General features: G+C 37.0%; 1 pseudogene; it reads right to left on the minus strand.

The window, feature by feature from the left end:
- The window catches only part of LOC108512390 (keratin, type I cytoskeletal 18-like), a 45,604-nt pseudogene that overhangs the window by 14,473 nt on the left and 17,725 nt on the right, over positions 1–13,406 (minus strand).

Below are 13,406 nucleotides of genomic sequence, written 5' to 3' on the forward strand. Positions count from 1 at the left end.
TTATTTTTTTTTATTAATTTATTTGTTTTTACCTCTGAACTTCTTATTGGCCTCCTACTCCCCAAAGAGTACCCTGCGAACAAAGACGACTAAGATGGCGCATTTCCGGGTTCTTCATCACCAACTTACTCGTGGGCGGGAAAATGCAGCCTGCGCCCCGGAAAAATGCAGACCAACTGCGCAGGCCCAACGTGACCTCCGATCGAGGAAACCGAAACTCACCTGGCCGCGCCTACTGAACGCCCCTGACAGGCCCGTGTCTCGCCTATTGCCCTCCCATTCCCAAGCCCTAGACAGAAAAGCCACTCCCGGCAGACGTGCCGCGCGAACTTCCTCAGCCTCTCCTCATATGCGGACCTAGGAACCCTGCCGGAGAACGCCGGAGCGACTTCCTTGGCCTCCACTGCCGGAAACCCGTGAACCTCGCTCTTTCCTCCTTCACATTGGCTAGCTAATAAAGTTTCTTTTTTACCTTGCCTACTTGCCTCTTCTCTGGCGCCTGCACCGGTGGTGGCATAAAACAAAACAACCACGATTGAAGTTCTCGCCATCTTCCAGTGGGCTGTGGTAGGTGGCAAGCCTCCAGCTTGACCTTGATGTTCAGCAGGGCCTTGTGCTCCTGGGCCTGGTGCTGTCCCTCTCTCTGGGTCTGTGCCAGCTCTGACTCCAGGAGCAGCAGGATCTCATTGAGCTGCTCAATCTGCAGGGCATAGCGGGCCTACACTTCCCTCAGGCTGTTCTCCAAGCTGGCCTTCAGATTTCTCATGGAGTCCAGGTTGATCTCCAGGGACTAGACTGTATGTCTCAGCTCCGTGAGTGTCATCTCAGCAGCACCAACCTCAGCAGACTGCACGGTGACTACTGTGGTCCTCTCCTCAATCTGCTGACACCAGTACTTGTCCAGCTCCTCTCAGTTCTTCCAAGCCAGCTCATCATACTGGGCCGAATGTCTGCCATGATCTTGGTGAAGTCCTGAGATTCGGGAGAATCTACGTCCATGGTCAACCCAGAGCTGGCAACCTGGGCTTGTAAGCCTTTTACTTCCTCTTCGTAGTTCTTCATGAAGAGCAGCTCCTGCTTGAGAGCCTCAATCTCTGTCTCCAACTGCAGCCAAGTGACATTGGCATCATCAGTGACCTTGTGGAGCCCATGGATGTCACTCTCCACAGACGGGCGCATGGCCAGCTCTGTCTCATACTTGACTCCAAAGTCATCAGCAGAAAGATGGGCATTGTTGATCTGCAGAAGGAGGCGGGAATTGTCCACAGTATTCGCGAAGATCTGAGCGCTCAGGTCCTCAGTGGTCTTGAAGTAATGGCTCCAGTGTCTGATATGGGGTCTCTTCTTCTTCAGGTGCTCCCGGATTTTGCTCTTCAGGATTTTGCTCTGCAGCTTCGAGTTCTCAGTCTCCAGGCTCCTCACTCTCCAGGTAGGAGGCCAGGCAGTCGTTCAAGCTTTGCATGGTCTCCTCGTTCTAGATGCCTCCCATTCCTGCCAAATCCCCTGCCATCCCCATGGCCAGGCCCCAGGACCCCATGTCACCCAGGAAGCTGGCAGAGAGGGACACAGAGATCCGCGAACCAGAGCCCCTGGGGCCTGCATAGATGCTGGTCGTGCTGCTGACTGGCCGGGCACCTTAGCTGGATGCCTGGACAGAGCCCAGGGAATGGTCATTGATGGAGAAGGTGGAGCGAGTGGTGAAGCTCACGCTGTTTGGGGAGGAGAGCAAGAGGACAGGACTCAGGCCTTGCCAACGACTCCCTGTCTCTTCTTTAAATACAAACATTAGCCAGGCGTGATGGTGCATGCCTGTAAACCCAGCTACTCCGGAGGCTGAGGCAGAGAATTGCTTGAACCTGGGAAGTGGAGGTTGCAGTGAGCAGAAATCACGCCAATGCATCTACTCCAGCCTGGGAGTCAGAGTGAGATTCCGTCTCCAAAAAACAACCAACCAACCAACCAAACAAAAACAATCTTCAAGTTAACCCAAAAATTGTCAATAGGCCTTTTTTTTTTGTTTGTTTTTTTACCTAATTTCTCTTAAATTAATGTTGCTCTTAACTGAGATAACAAAACAAGAGACTGATTCATACGTAGGAATCAGTAGAAGTAAAGAGGAAGAGGAACTATAGGAAATGATATTTCAAGGTAAGTGCTTTAATGTATTGTTTAAATCCAGCTATTTCAAAAGATTTTGTAGTCTTATTGATAATAGTGTGTCATTGTCATGGGAAGAAAGGTACAAACACAAGTTAAAGACAATATCCGTAATCTAACTTTGAAACAACTTGGGTGCTACCCAGAACTCATAATGACGAACTCGATAATATTGTGACTGCTGAATAAAATTACTTTAACTTCCAATATCTTCTAACTCATGTACATTTTTAATATATCTCTTCTTTGTGTTTGTATAGATGTATACAGCATGGGTTTGTAAGAAATTTTTCTTGTTGAGAATACATTATTATTAAGCCATAAACTCAGGACAATTTTGGTTTACTAAAGGTCAAGGTTGCTTTCATCACTTCCACTAAAAATGATTTAGTGGTACCTCTCACCACCGTTGCCTCTCCTTTCCAGCTCCAGAACATTTAACTCTCTGTCCTCAGTCCATTCATAGTATCACATGTATACTTCTGTCCTAGCACTTGCCACATTGTGCTGCCAGGTTTTACTATACTTGTGGGCCCAGGAGAAAACTGGGCAGCCCTGATATAGGTTTCTTGGTATAGTTGATACCTTTTCTTTATCATTTCATAACCTGTGCTGAATATAATTTCTGGCTCTTGTTGGATCTCAATGAGTATTTTTGAAAGAATAAATAAATAGTATGAGCAATGTGAATTTCTGCAAGCAACTTGCTTTTGGAAGTAAGTTAATCCATTTGTCCTTATTCCTATTCTGTATGGATAGGGAATGTGCAAATTGTTAACCTCCAAATTGTGAATGTTAATTTTTATTCTTTTAAGTAGAATGGGCTGCAAAGAAGTCAAACTGTACATTAACTCAAAAATTTACCTGGAACAGTAGTAACTGAGTCAATGAATTCTGGGAAGAAAATTATTCTTGAGTTTTTAATCTTGACTTGTAAGTTATAAATTCTCTGGATATATGCTCCCTGCCTATGTCATAGCATGAAAATAGTAATAATGGCAGAGTGAGCTGATCTACAATATCAATTTAACAAGAAGGAAATGGGCCAGGTGCGGTGGCTCACGCCTATAATCCCAGCACTTTGGGAGGCCGAGGTGGGTGGAACACTTGAGGTCAGGAGTTCAAGACCAACCTGGCCAACATGGTGAAACCATGTCTTCACTAAAAATATAAAAATTAGCTGGGCCTGGTGGCATGTGCCTGTAATCCCAGCTACTAGTGAGTCTGAGGCCTGGCCCAAAAGGAAGTTTTTTCTCTATCTTTTAAATTATTTTCTAAATATAATACATATGTAGAGGAATTTAGAAAATATAAAAATGTCAAAAAATATTTGGGAGTCTGACCTGTAATTTTGATAAGTAGGAAAAAATTGTATATTGCTTTTTAACAAAAACTTTGATTTAGGCACTGAATTATTCTTTCACAATATTCATTTTGCTTTCTGATTTCAATAAATTTGCTATTTTAATAAGTCCAGTTTCTTAGCCTATTATACTCTGACATTCATTATTAGCAGGATTTTGTAAAATAATTTGAAATTATCTGTGTGGGACCAAGCTGAACTACGAAATGTGGCTCTAGACTTGTTTTCATTAGAGACTTGTCTTAATTTCAAATATTGACCCCACGTGCACATATAGACACAGCACCTCATGGAGAAATTGAGCAAGGTTTGCCTCACCAGTGATTACCTGCTGTTCTCTTTCCTGACACTAACAGTGTCCAAAATAGTAATCACTGCTTTAGGGGTGTCCAGATAACTCTGTTCTAACCAGTGAGATATAAGTTGACTTCACAGAATGAGGCTTCTAAGAACCCATAAAGGGAGAAATAGGCTGTGAAAACATTTTGTCCTTTGTTCTTCTCTGACCTGGAGTGCACTAAGTGATGCTGAAGATGAAGCAGGCAATGAAAACCTTTTCACCTTAATGTCCCCACTGATTATTTAGAAAACTATCACTCTTACCTCCTAAAACAAGCCAGTAGACTGACCAACTAGAGTATTTTTCTTTTTTTAAATTTAGAGAGACTATACATTGAACCTGTAACAGAAGCATTTAAAAATCTGTTCAGACAGAAGAACTGAGTATTCACAACCACCAACCTGATAAACTGTCTTAAACAGATATTCTTTTTTCTGCCTCTACATATACAGAAGTTTGAAATAGTCCTGGGCTAATACAAGAGTTCCAGTGTTAGCAGGTACGTAAGCATCCTTTAGAATTCCTTTCTCTGTTATTTTTCAAGTGGAGTGAGCTTTTCTGTGGTTGCAAGGTGCCTGCTTCACTTCAACATCACTTAGGGCATTGCAATCCAGATGAACAAAAGACGGACACAATAATTTCACAGCCTATTTGCCCCATAATAGACTTTCATGGAAGCCATACTTCACAAAGCTTTTTGTATTTTATTGGCCCGAATAGACTTATTTGAGCAACTTTAGACCAGTGATTGGAAGCTAAATTTGGAGAAAGTGGTTGTCCATAGGGTCAGTCAGCCAACCAACAATGACCTCCACTGTTTTTACTTAAAAGTAATGCGACAGACAGAAAAGAGAAAAGTTAAACAAAGGAATGTAATAATGCATACAATTTTTTAAATGTCCTTTCTACAGTGCCTTTGTGTACAGAATAGCTGACTAAAAGGAGTTACTAAGAATTCAGAACTCTGGTCTTGGTTTGCTCGGCTATGCTTTGCTGATATGCAGAAAGGCTGACATACTTAGTTGAGGAAACGATATGGAAATATCATTACATAAGACACAGTTACTATCAATATAATGCTATTATATATTATATTCTTCCTGGGGAAAAATCACTCAAATACAAGCATTAGATTCAAAAGTAGAAGCTGAAAAAGGAGTGTTTACATTAATTACCAGTAAACAAATTTGAATTGGCCCTTCTGGCCAAGGTAAAGTGCCACTGAACCCCAATACCTGAACTTGGTTTTTTCTCAGCCACACTTCAACAGGTGCCTCTTATCCCTCCATTCAGGGACCAAAAATGGAGTAGCCCAGTAATCCTTTGGAAGTTCGTAAGCCTTCAGTTAGAACAATATTTCACAATGTTTCTTTCACGTTGTGACAAAATAGTATACTGTTTGAAGTTCCTGGAGGAACATGCTCCTGGCTGGACCAGGCTGCATTGAGTGGTTCCATGGATAATGTGGTTAAAGATCATGGGACATCTTTAATCCATTCATAGCCACCCTGTGCATCATAATAAAATGATGGAAAAAATATTTCTTCCAACATGAGTTTATATCACAGCTAGGGTTTATCTACTAAGCCGAAATATATTCTTCCAGGTAGTCACGACCCTACTAATGACTCATCCACTTTCTTTGTCCCCCATGTCTTTTTTCCCGTCTGCAAAAATTTGTCTCATTTTACAATCCAAATTTGTCTAATTTCATTTTATTTTTCAGATCCTTATCCTTATTTAAAAAATCTTACTCCTTTCTTAATTTTTTTTCCAAGACTTGACTGTTCTCTTTTTATTAAATCATAGTATGCAGCATGGATCCTGAACAGTCATAGGCAAGCTGTGTGCATTGATTAGCAAGGTAGAGCTTGTCCCTGAACTGATTCTCTGTTGGCAAATTCAGTGTAAGGTCAAGTATCAAGTTTACAACTTGTGTTTTCTCTGTTTTTGACTTCCCCTCTTTTTGTGACATTCTTGCCCTCACTCTTCAACCCCCTTGTTCCACCCACCCTAACTCAAGAATATTTTTCCTTTGGGACTGGTTTTCAACCAATCAGGATCTTTGGTCTTCCCAAAAAATCTCTTATCATACAAAAGTAATTGTGTTAAAATTATTTCAGCTGGTTTTACTATCACTTGGCATTTCATCTAAATCATAAGTTTCTTGAAAATAACTGAGTCTTCTAAATATTTGTACCCACAATGCTACACTATATATGCACAATCAATAAGGTATGCTTTCAAAAATATTATATAAGTTTTAAAGCATAAATAAAACTATAGAGTGTGGTATAATGTACTCATTACACCCATGATTCATACATGGCCAATCTTAGTTTATCTTCATCTAATGCAGTTAGTATTCCCAAATGTCAGACACCAAATAGTATGTCAATATATGTTTCTAAAATATAAAGGCTTTAAAAAATGTAACATAACTCTGGGAAGCAGGTTCACCAAAAGAGCACTCCCATTGTGGGGAGGATTGCAGGGATCATCATCATGTGAACCACCAGGAACTGGAGTCCAAACCCTTCCACCCGCTGCAGCCTGGGCTGCACTGTTACCAATGCGAGAAGGAACATATTCATGTGCAAAAGTTATTTAAAGCAGGTTTATTAATTATAGATGGGTAAGAAGGGAAATAAGAAGTCTTGGATCCATTGTGAGCTGATCCCCAAGGTTCAGGAAAGTTACCCAGGGCAGATGAAGTCTTGACTGCATGTGGTCCACTTGCACAACATCTGAGTACACCACCCTGGGCCACTATCTCAGGAGCATGTGACTCACTGGCCAAAGCTTTGAAGCCCATCCTGCTCCCAAAGGAGAGAGGAACAAAGCTCCAGTTTGTTCCAGATAGTTTCTCCCTAACTCAAGATGTTACATTTCCTAGGAGAGAGAGAGAGACAAGTTCCAGGCAGTTTCTCTCTGTCTAAGGATATTGCATTCCCAGCACATTCTACACTTATTGTTGAGAACTATAAGCAAGAAGGTGGGGACAACTAACTCAGTCCAAAACCACTTGAAGAACTGTCCTGAAAATATCACTTTCACCCTAAGAAATGAACAGTAATGCCATAATGTTTTGCCAGTATTCATATTATAAGAGTCTTACAAGTGATTTTAACATACTATATTTTTGGATCTCAATACAAAGAAAGTCCATATATTGCAATAGGGTGTTTAAGTATTCTTAATATTTGTATCTGTTCCTCTTTCCATCTACTTTTTCAATTAAGGTAAAATTTACATACAATGAAATGCACAGATTAAGTGACAATTCCTTGAGTTTTGACTAATGTGTATATCATGTACACTATACGCCAGTCAAAACAGAAAACATTTCCATCACCCCATAGACTTCCCTTATGCCTCCATCCAGTTTTTATCGTCACCCCATCATTCACATTTTCTAACAAAAATTAATTTTGTCTGATCCAGAAATTCATATATATGAAATCAGACTTATTATTTTGCAACTGAAATATTCCTTTCAAAAATGTTTATAAAATTCAGCCATGTCTTCCTATGTATCAGTCTTACTATTTTATTTTATTTTATTTTAAAGTGGGGTCTCACTCTGTTGCCCCTGCTGGAGTACAGTGGCTCTATCCTAGCTCACTGCAGGCTCAGACTCCTGGACTCAAGTGATCCTCTCACCTCAGCTTCCCGAGTAGCTGGGACCACAAGTGCAAGCCACCATGCCTGCCTAATTTTTGTAATTTTTGTGATGATGGAGTCTTGCTATATATGTTGCCGATGCTGGTCTCGTGCTCCTGGGCTCAAGGCATTCTGTCACCTTGGTCTCCCAGTGTTGGGATTACAGGTGTCAGCCATTGTGCCTGGCCCCATGTATCAGTCTTTTATTATTGACTGATATTGCAGTATACCAATGTATCCCATTTTATCCATTCTAATGTTGATGGACATTTGAGTTGCTTTCAGTGTTTTGCCATTATTAATAATGATTCTATAAACATAAGTAATGTGTAAATGGTTCTTCTGGACATACACCTTTGTTTCTCTTGTGTAAGTAGTTGGGTGTGGAATTGCATGGTCTTGAAGTTGGTGTAAGTTGGACTTTATAAAACAACTATCAATGCAGATTTTTAAAATGTTTTACTGTTATCCTCAACGTATATGCATTTTCTAATTTTTTCACATCATGGTCAAAGTCAAATTGGGTTTTTGCTTTCTAATTTTTGATACATAGGTCATATATTCTATATATCTATTTTATATGACACAATATGTGATAAATATGTAAAAAGGAATGCAATATATTAAACAGTTAATGTAAAATATAGTATACTACAGTATAATGTAATGTAAATATAGGGCAGATGGAGTCTTGACTGCACGTGCTCCACTTGTATGACAGATGAGGAACACCAAAAAGTAGACCACCCTGGGCTACTTTATTTATAATTTTGTATAAATTACAAATTATCTATATAAATATAACTATATAGTTATGTATGGTTATCTACAACCATATGTAAATATACATGCAACAGATTATAAATTATATAATAGGTAATATATAACATAACTTAGTATATGATATGATAAAACATATAGTTTATATAATATTCTATATATCAGTAACAAAATGTCAACCATATATATAATATTATATATTCTTTTTTTTTTTTTGAGACGGAGTCTCACTGTGTCACCCACGCTGGAGTTCAGTGGCACGATCTTGGCTCACTGCAACATCCGTCTCCGGGGTTCAAGCCATTTTTCTGCCTCAGCCTCCCCAGTAGCTGGGACTACGGGCATACACCACCATGCCTGGCTAATTTTTGTATTTTTAGTAGAGACGGCGTTTCATCATATTGGCCTGGCTGGTGTCAAACTACTGACCTCGTGATCTGCCCGTCTTGGCCTCCCAAAATGCTGGAATTACAAGCATGAGCCAGCTCACCAGGTGAGATTATATATTCTTTATGTCATTACATGTATTATGTATGTCATATAATATATAATATATATTATATATGGTTACATGTTACAGGTTGGAAGTTAGGATATAAGTCCTTCATAAGTGTTATACCTACTAGATATGGAAATATTTTCTCTCAATATGAGGCCCGATTTTTATTTTCTTAATGGTGCTATAAAATGAAAACAATTAAATTTTGTTTATATCCAATTTATGTATTTTTCATAAAAGCTTAGTGTTCTATGTTTCTCAAAGAAATCGCTGACTACTAAATAATTGCAAAAGTATTCTATGTTTTCTTTGAGAAATTTAAAAGGTTACTTTTACTATTAGATCTATTAGGATTCCAAATTAATATTTACTTGTGCTGTGCAGTAAGGATCAAGGTTTTTTATTTGATGTGTGTGTGTGTGTGTGTGTGTGTGTATGTGTTTTGCTCATCCACTTATTCCACCACCATGTTTTGAGATTTTCGTTTCTCAGTTGAATGGCCTTAGCAAGTCTGTGTTTAATTGATAGCATTTGTGAGGTTAATTTCTGAATTATCTGTTCTGTTTCACTGGCTGATTTCTTTACTTTTATATCAACCACACACTTGCATGATTATTGTGGACTTATAAATAGCCAGAAAGTCAGGTATATCTATGATTTTCCTGTCAAGATATCTTTGGCTCTTTGAGGTACTTTACATTTTTACATAAATTTTAGAAATAATTTGTCAATTTCTCTAAACATATGCTGTTATTTTGGTTGGATTTCCTTAGAATCTATAGCACACTTTTTTAGATTATTGACATCTTAGAAATATTACATTTTCCAATGTATAAATATATTTTATTGTGTTATTCACTGGAGTCCTTAATTTCAGAAGTAATATTTTCATCTCTTAAATGTAGAGGTCTTGCACATTTAACAAGCATGTTTCTTAGTATTTTCTTTTTATGTTAATGTAAATTGTCTTTTATAATTTCATTTTCCAATTGTCAGTAGTATATATAATACAACTGATTTTTCTTCATAAACCTTCTATTCTGTCTAAATTCATTTTTTAATTCAATAGATTTAGTACTCTCCTTAAGATTTCATTAATAGTCTATTATACCTCCTGTGTAAAAATACTTCCTTTTCCTGTTATTATATAAAGATGTATTTATTTATTTATTTATTTAAATTTTCTTACTTTATGGTGCTAACCAGGACCATGGATATAATGTTGAATGGAAGCACTGAGAGAAAATATGCCTTTTGTCTTATCTCAGAAGAAATGTATCATCACTAAGTACGATGTTAGCTATAAGTTTTTACAGGTGCCCATACTTAGGCTGAGATATTTTTCTTCAATTATTTTTGTATGAGTAATTCTATTATGAACAGGAGTAGAGTTTTTTTCATACGAATTTTCTCTGGGTATGTAGACGATCATATAATTCTTTAGCTTCTTAATAAGGACATAAGCTCCTTAATTTTAAACTGTTCTCCTTTTTTGATATAAACATGTAAGTTATAAATTTCCTTCCAAGTACTCCTTCAAGTGCATGTCACAAATTTTGACAAGTGCAGTTTTCATTATCATTTATTTTAAAATATTTTTAAATTTTCATTGTGTTTCTTCTTGGACAAATGGGTTATTTCAATAGGTTCTTGTTTCATTTATAAATATTTGATGCTTTTAAAATTTATTTTTATTGATTTTTAATTTAATTTAATTTTTTATTTTATTTTATTTTTATTATTATTTTTTGAGATGGAGTCTCCTCTGTCACCCAGGCTGGAGTGCAGTGGTATGATTTCGGTGCACTGAAACCTCCACCTCCTGGGCTCAAGGTATCCTCCTGCCTCAGCCTCCTGAGTAGCTGGTATTACAGGCATCTGCCACCATGTCCAGCTAATTTTTGTATTTTTAGTAGAGATGAAGTTTCACTATATTCATCAAGCTGATCTCGAACTCCTAACCTCAGGAGATCCACCCATCTTGGCCTCCCAAAGTTCTGGGATTACAGGCGTGAGTCACTGTGCCCAGTTTAATTTTATATCATTACGGACAGAGAACAATATTGTATAAGATTCTACTATTCTGAAATTTGAGTCTGGTTTTATGGCCCAAATATAGTAGAGCTTACTGAATGTTTTATGTGCATTAGAAAAAAATGTATATTCTGCAGTTGGTGGGAATAATATCTTATAAATGTAAATTAGTTCATGCTGACAATGTTGTTCCAAAGACATAAATCTTATTATTATTATTATTAGTTTTTGATAGAGAGTCTCACTTTGTTGCCCAGCCTGGAGTGCAAAGGCATGATCTTAGCTCACTGCAACCTCCTCCTCCCGGGTTCGAGTGAAGACTCAGCTTCCCGAGTAGCTGATATTACAAGCACACACCACCACACCCAGCTAAATTTTGTATTTTTAGTAGAGGCAAGGTTTCACCATGTTGGCCGGGGTGGTCTTGAAATCCTGACCTCAAGTGATCTGCCCGCCTTGGCCTCCCAAAGTGCTTGGATTACAAGCGTGATCCACCACGCCCGGCCCCAAATCTGATTTTTTTTGTGTGTACTTGTTTTATTAATTAGTGACGAAACAGTGCTAAAAACCTCTAAGTATGATTGTGACCTTCTCTGTTTTTTATTTTTGTCACTTCATATATTTTCCTACTCTATTATTAGATATGCACTAATTTTGTATTGCCAGGTTTTTCTAAAGAAATCACTCTTTAATTATATGTTATCTCTTAATCTGTGGTAACACTCCTTGCCTCAAAGTCTTTTTTTGACAATATTAATATATCCAATATTTTTTGAACTTCTACTTGGTATGGTTTATCCTTTTTTCATCTTCTTCCATTCAGCTTATCTCTGCATAGAATAGGCAAGTCTGACATGGAATCACTTTAAATTGCAGTATTTAGTTCTTTATATTTAATAAAATTATTTCAATTTGTTTATGTTTCTGCTATCTGCTTATTTTTTCTTTTATGTCTTTTAAAAATAACTGCTTGAATATTCTGTTATTTCTGCAATTTGCTTTTTAGAAGAAATTTTTTGTATATTTTTCTAGTGGTTTCTCCAGAGGCTAAAGCATGTCTAATGAATCTATCAGTCTACTAAAAGTAATGTTGTACCATTTCAGGTAAAATCTAAGAACTTAATTGCAGTATCATCCCATTGCACTCCTTACCATATTTTATATTATTATTGTAACATGTTTTACTTCTAAATATACAGTGCACCACATTCTAATTTTTTTCTTTGAAGAGTTAAAGTACTTTTAATGAATTGAAGGAAAAATTAAAATAGTCTATATTTGTCCATATCTTTATTATTTCAATTATTTTGCATTTCTTTCTATTGATAGAGTCTCTATCACTTAATTGTTCCCTTAAGCACGAAGAGCTTTATTTAGCATTTCTAGTAGCACAGGTAAAAATGAATTCACTTAGCTTTTCTTATATGAAAATGTCATTATTTCATCCTTATTTCTAGAATATTATTTCATTTGATAGAGTATTCAAAGCTAACTTTATCCCTTTCTCACGAGCTTTAAAGATAGCATTGCTTTGCTTTCTAGCATCGAAGATGAGAAGTCAGCCATCATTCCTATCATCATGTTCCTCTTAAAGTGTTTTTAACCTCTCTGATTGCTGTTGAAATTTTATCATTGAGTTTGACTGTATTCTTACGGTACGCATAGATTAGATTTTCTCCGTTTTTATCCTGCCAAAGTTACTCTTAGCTTCTTGTATCTGTAGCCTAAATTTTTTCACAACGTATTAAAATTTATGCCATTACTTCTAGGTGGTCATTTATCCTACAGAGAGTCGCATTATGTTGACATTTCTGATAGCACCCCTATAGTGTCATACAACATTTTCACTGCTTCTTGTATGTTCTGACAAAGGTTATAGAGTCATGCTCAAAACAAAGTATGACATTTTGGGAGAAAATAGAGCTCAATACTATTTTATACGTTGTGTATTCCTTTCAGGAAGCAAACACTACTATGTTGTTTTTCTCTCTGCAATGTTTTTAAATAGTAATAATTACAAATCAGTTTCTTCGTGTGCGGTTGCAAAATAATGACAGTGTAATTTATCATATTTTTTAAATTGAACAATTTATATAAATTGAAGTATCTCATTTTAAATACGTGGTTCCATAAAGTTCAATTCATACAAGAAAACGGGATAGTGCTAATTTTTTGATATTTATTTACAATTTTTCAAAATAACAAGGTGGTTCACTAATATTCTCCATGGCTATATATTTTAAATTATAATTAAAACTTCTAAATTAAACATTTTAAGTATATTCATGCATAGAAATTAATATCTTATTTTCAAGCCAACAGATGTCCAGCTGCCTTAGTTAGCTCTGTTTTCTCCTAAACAAATGCTGCTGCCATGTGGATATTGTAGCAGCCAATGGTTTTTCACCATTTTCTCACGTTTTAAAGTTCCTAAGGACACCTTTTCCCCCAGTTAAGTTGTAGATTTTAGCTGCAGATTTTTTGTTCTACTATTCTTTTTGAAAGTACATAGGAAGAAGCAGGAAGTATTCTGCTGTTCTGTTCTTAATAATCTTGAACTTTTTAAGTAA

This window comes from Rhinopithecus bieti, unplaced genomic scaffold, assembly GCF_001698545.2.
Source record: "Rhinopithecus bieti isolate Rb0 unplaced genomic scaffold, ASM169854v2 scaffold_28121, whole genome shotgun sequence".
In the NCBI taxonomy this organism is placed as follows: Eukaryota; Metazoa; Chordata; class Mammalia; order Primates; family Cercopithecidae; genus Rhinopithecus; species Rhinopithecus bieti.